The sequence below is a fragment of the Galeopterus variegatus genome, unplaced genomic scaffold (genome assembly GCF_000696425.1).
Source record: "Galeopterus variegatus unplaced genomic scaffold, G_variegatus-3.0.2 Scaffold625, whole genome shotgun sequence".
NCBI classification, from domain to species: Eukaryota; Metazoa; Chordata; class Mammalia; order Dermoptera; family Cynocephalidae; genus Galeopterus; species Galeopterus variegatus.
Window position 1 is genome coordinate 416,233 of NW_007726736.1, and position 5,954 is coordinate 422,186.

The 5,954-nt window shown below is 32.9% G+C and overlaps 1 pseudogene; it reads left to right on the forward strand.

Moving 5' to 3' along the window:
• LOC103588900 overlaps positions 1–5,954 on the forward strand; it is a 19,773-nt pseudogene that overhangs the window by 5,614 nt on the left and 8,205 nt on the right.

A 5,954-nucleotide genomic window follows, 5' to 3' on the forward strand; every position in this document is an offset into this window, starting at 1 on the left:
GAAAAAAAAAAAAAAAAAAAAAAAAAAAAAAAAAAAAAAAAAAAAGAAAATGAAAGTGGGACTGATTTAGAAAGAAAAAAAAATGCATTCAGTTTGGAATCCATGTGCAGGTGTAAGGCAAAAAGCTGAATATATAAATCTGAAACTTTGAAGAGAGAACTAGATACAAATTTGGAAATCATCAGAATCTAGGTAGCGCTGAAGCAAGAGTGGTTAAGATTGTGTGGCAAAAATTTGAGAATAAGAAAAATAATTGGTTAAGTATAGAATCCAGTTTAAGGAGTTCATAAAGTATGGTGAGGAGAAATAGTAAGAGAAGGATGTGGATGCCAAAAGGGTAGAATCCAAGGAAACAGCCTCATGAAAAGAAAAGGATGAGCAATAGTTTAAAATAGTGAAGTGTATCAAGCAAGGACTGAAAAGTGTCCACTGGATTTGGTAATTAGAATATCATTGCTGACTTCATTGAAAATAGTGTGGAGTGGTAGGGTCAGAAGCTATACTGTCTTAAGTTGAGGAATAAATGTGAGGTAAAGAAATGGAAACGGAATAGATACTATTATTTTGATAAATTTGCCTGTGAAAGAGAAAAATGATTTGGAGGAATTCAGGATTGAGGGAAAGCTTCCTCCCTCACTCCCTGCTTCCTTCTTTCCTTCCTCTCTTTCAATTGTAGCTTTCCCTTATTCATTTGCTAACTTAGAGTAATCGCTGGGATACATGAAATGCCAAAGCCTGATAAAAGTATGAGCAGGTCTGCATAAATCTCTTTTGGGAATGGAGGGGGAACTACCGCCCTCCTTGTATCCCATTAAAAGAGTGACACCCTGTACTATGAAGTTTAGGTTCAGTCACAAACTATAGTATTGGCAGTTTATAATCTGTGTTATTAGAAAATATATTTACCTCAAAGTGACTTAATCTTCTTTCAGAATCAAAAATGTTTAAAAAAAAAAAGAATATAATGGAAAAAGCCTGGAAAAGTAGAAACATCACAAGGTAAAGGGAAAACTTCATTGATTTGCAGATGTTTTTAATTTTAAAAAATTCTTTGCTGCCTCAAAATACAAATAAGCAGTAGAAAGTTAGAGAATGAACTTAGATAAAAGGAAAAAATTTAAAAACATGTTTCTATGGTGAGGGGATAGTCACAATAATGTTATATTTTTCTATGTATATATGTGTATATAAAATATATTTTTTAATGGGATTGTGCTATTCATACTGGTTTATAATCTTCAACCTGAATTTGTCTGACTGAGCCTATAGTATCACTGGAATTGAGTTTACTTTCATAGAACTTTTCATCATTTGTTTTGGGCTGTGCTTTACCTTACCTTTGATTCTCTGACAATCTAATTCAATACGTTTTCCGTCTTCAGAGAATCTTTCAAAATTTCTGGGATGCTAATGGAATTCTTTGTTGTTTTCCAATGGAGTTAATTTTTCAAATATTAAAGAAAAACTTGTCAGGTCCCAAGCATGTATATATGAAAATGCCCTATGACATGTTTTGGATCCCAACAGACTTCTTTAAAGTCCATGCCCACACTTTCCTGATATAAAACAGAACAATGACCAGTGCCAGGAGAAACTTTATAATCCTCTCCTTGAACAATACCACCTCCCTCCTAATATGGAATACATGATCCCCCTTTTCCTTTATAACCAGCCCTTCTGTCTCTGGTTCTGCAAGCCTCAGTGAGGCAATTCCTTAAGCTACACCGCTTTCCTTTGCCCAGGAAACAAATAAAATATGTTTTGTTTTTATCCCTGGTAGCCTTTTCTTTATATTAAATACATATATTCTTAGACATTCAAAGGATTTAGAATAGGCAGGAAGGTAGAAATGAGTGGGAAACTATTGACCCAGTTTCTCCAGACAAATTGATGTTTTGTCTTCATAAATACGTAACTTATACAATTAAATATATAATTTTACAGGAGATATTAAAATACCAGTGAAATAAACTGCTGAGATATATTTTACTCCTCCATTTTTTAAAAGGTTCATTCCATCTGCGTATAATCCAAAGTCTAATTTTCACACTTTATTCTAAAACAGGCATACTTCGTGACATATATGAAGGACAGGTCACTGCAATACTTGGACATAGTGGAGCTGGTAAACCAACACTTCAAAACATTCTTAGTGAATTGTCTGTTTCTATAGAAGATGAGAAAATAATTTTACAAAGCAAGTTGGCTGAAAAAGCAGGTTGTAAATTAAAGTCGCTCAATCTGATTATGTAAAAGAAAAATGTTTCAGTCGCTCAATCTGATTATGTAAAAGAAAAATGTTTCTGTAAATCTGGCTTTTTACACAGTTGAGTAATATACAAACTTTCTCATGGATTTATGTACATATGAAATAAATATATCCTGTTCTAAATTATGTCACTCAATCTGATTATGTAAAAGAAAAATGTTTCTGTAAATCTGGCTTTTTACACAGTTGAGTAATTTAGAACAGGATATATTTATTTCATATGTACATAAATCCATGGGAAAGTTTGTATATTCATTCCACTATTATGTGACATTCTACATATAGTTTGCTGTGGACTTAGATATTTATATTAAGAGTAATCTGATTATTTCTTAATGTATTAATTATGCAATTAGAAAATATGAAGTTTATTAAACTAATCAAGACATTTTTTTTTGAACAGGATCTAAATACTAATATTATGTATTATCAGTCTGTAAAGAATTACCATCCTGGTGTTAAATTCTTTTAAATTTCTATATATGGGATCAGCCATTATTTATAATACCCAACTCTCTGAAATAGCTAACATGGAAGAAATCAGAAAGAACATTGGATATTGTCCACAATTCAGTTTTCAATTTGATTTTCTCACTATGAGAGAAAACCTTAGGCTATTTGCTAAAATAAAAGGGATTCAGCCAAAGGAAGTGGAACAAGAGGTAAATAACACATTAGAAATGATGGCTTTAAAAATATTTTACATAATTTACTCCTGACTGTATTTTTGTTAAACTATTACTTTATGCCCTGTTATAAATAAAGCTTAATCAACAAAGTTCTAGAATAATTTTTTCCTAATTATTAGAGAGTAAAAATTTCTTAGAATAGTTTGTATTATTAATGTAGTTTTTTTTTTGATAAGTAAAAAGAATTATAATGGAACTAAACATATGAAACATTCAAAATGTCAGTGTTAAAAAGTTAAGTGGTGGGCAGAAAAGAAAACTAACATTTGGGATTACCATTTTAGGAGATCCTTATATTTTTAAGATTAATTTGGATTGAAGGATATAAAACTATTATTAAAGTCCAAACTCTACCGCAACTACCAAATGTAAGAGGAAACTTGTAAATAAAGTACCATGCAAGCCTGTTAGGGATCCAGTGGAGGACTGTGTTATCCTAAGTGAAGCAACCCAGGTACAGAAAGAGAAATACTGCATGTTTTCACTTGTAACTGGAAGCTGAATCCATAAATAAACAAATGAACCATAAAGAGAGACAGAAGAAAGAAAGAAAGAAAAAGAAAGAACAATCACAGTAATACATTGAACTTCTAGAAAACTAGAGGTGGAAAAGGGGAGGGGAAGTGGAGGGTGGGTTAACGAGGAATTGGCCAATGGACACAAAGAATGATTGTATATTGTAATGATGAATAAGCTAACTATACTGTTCTAACCACCACACATTCTACACAATTATTGAAAATCAACGTTGTACCCCACATGTATATATAATAAAAAATTATTAATTGATTGATTGATTTTTAAATAAATAAATAAAATCAACACGGTGTTTTACATACCCCCAGTTATGAAACATAGCCTTTAGATACTATGATTTGAACTAAAAAATTATAGATACATTCCTTAAAACTAGTAAGCTAAACCAGCCAGAAACACCAAAGCCATAAAATAGTAAAACATATTTTAGATGCTTTGCAAAAAAAAAAAAAAATGAATCTAGACCTTACATTGATTTCCATGCTGGTTTCTGAAGACCCTCACTGTGAAGTAGGAGATGCATTCATACATTTCCTCCTCTGTAGGTTTCGCTGTTGCATGAACCAACTACTGGGTTAGATCCCTTTTCAAGGTACCAAGTTTGGAACCTCCTGAAGGAACATAAAACAGACCAAGTTGTCCTCTTCAGTACCCAGTTTATAGATGAGGCTGATATCTTGGCCACTGATTCTCGGTTTCTTTATTTTAACTAGTTATTTAAGGATTTAACATGAGAAATTTTTTTTCTATAGCCTGTTTTTAAAAGAGGAGAATCCTGTTTGCAATGCATTTGAGTGACTGCATCCTAAACATGCACTTTGCCTCAGAGGAATTCTGATCTCCTCGTGAGTTCTTAGACCTATGCTTATGTATCTTCTTGTCTGTAACTTTCTTGACTGTCTACATTAATAACAGGTATATTTTTTAAAATCTGAAACTCCAGTATTACTTTTCATATATAGTTTTTTTGTTGGATAGAAAAAACTTTAGCTGGGAAATTCTCTTTAAATTTACAATCCTTTGTTGCCTTCTTAGGAGGATCCTTTGTTCACTGAGTGAGGTGCTGGGTGTGAAGATGCAAGACTGGAGAATTAGAGGTAGAACAATGGCTTGCCGAGGAAATAGTGGCAGGTGGAGAAAACCAGTTTCAGAGAACCAGGAGATTGTATGGAGGAAGAGTGCAAAAATTAAAGCCAGAAAAGGACTCAGTGAAAAGAAGAGAATTTTTGCTCTGTGGTGTACAATGTAACACTATTCCAAGTTCCTCCATGAAATCTGAGGTAGAATAAGCTTTACTTCTTGTACCAGTTATCTCTTCCTTCAATAATTCTGTGTGACAAGACTTGCCCAAATTCAGTGCTTTAAATCAATAAGCATTTATTTACTGCATGCATGAGAAAGTGGGCAGTTTAGCATGGGCTCACTTGGGGAGATTTACAAGTCTAGATTGGGCTCACTCATATGCCTGGGGGCTGAGTGGCCATTGGCTAGGGTGACTTAGGTTACTCAGCCCTATTCTAGGTGTATCTCTTCCTCCAGCAGGCTAGCCCAGGCATATTCTCCTGGCAGTGACTGAGCCTCAAGAGAACAATTCCCTTTGCATGAGCCCATTTCAAGCCTCTACTTGGCGATGCCTGCTAATATTTCATTGGCCAATGCAAGTCACACGTTGGTGTAACAATGCAAAATTACGTAGGAAAGTATGTGGATAAAGGGAGAGGTGAAGAATTGGGCCATCCTTGTAATGTTCTGTGACATAGGATTAGCTGTGGGAGATGCAGTAAATTTGAGTCCTTCTTCAAGATAGGCATGTTGGTTAGAGGTGATGATGCTGCAAATCTAGGGGCTCAATGACATCACAGTTGCATTCATATTAAAAAATTCATAGTGTTTTGGTATACAAAGTAGAGAACATACCATGTAAAGAACTACTCTTCACATAATTTTTGCTGTCTTTCTACTCGGACAGGAATGGGTTTCTGTCTAATGGTAAGGTGAAATGTGCTGAATAATCTTTGTTTCCTAAACAAAAATGGGGTATTGTATATCATTTAAGGTAATGGAGTCTAGGTTTAGTTGTTTCTAACATGAGAGTAATAATACAAGGGTGACATTTTATGTAATCATTTCAAGATATAAGAAAGGCAACTTAATTTTTGGTGGAAATTGTTTTATAATAAACACAAAGTGTGTCCTTCATTAACATTTTCCTTGTTGCTTATCTCTTGGTTTTACATGTGCAAATTTCTAAAAGCATGTAAACCTCTCAATACAACATCTTTTAGCCAATTTTTAAATAGGAAAAATTTATTTTTATGTCCTTAAAAAGCCATTGATTATTTTTTTTATGTTAAAAGGTAAATTTTATTTATTTTTATTTTTTTTTATTTTTTTATTTTTTTGTTTTTTTTTTTCGTTAAATTTTTATTTTGTCAATATACACTGTATATGATTATTAT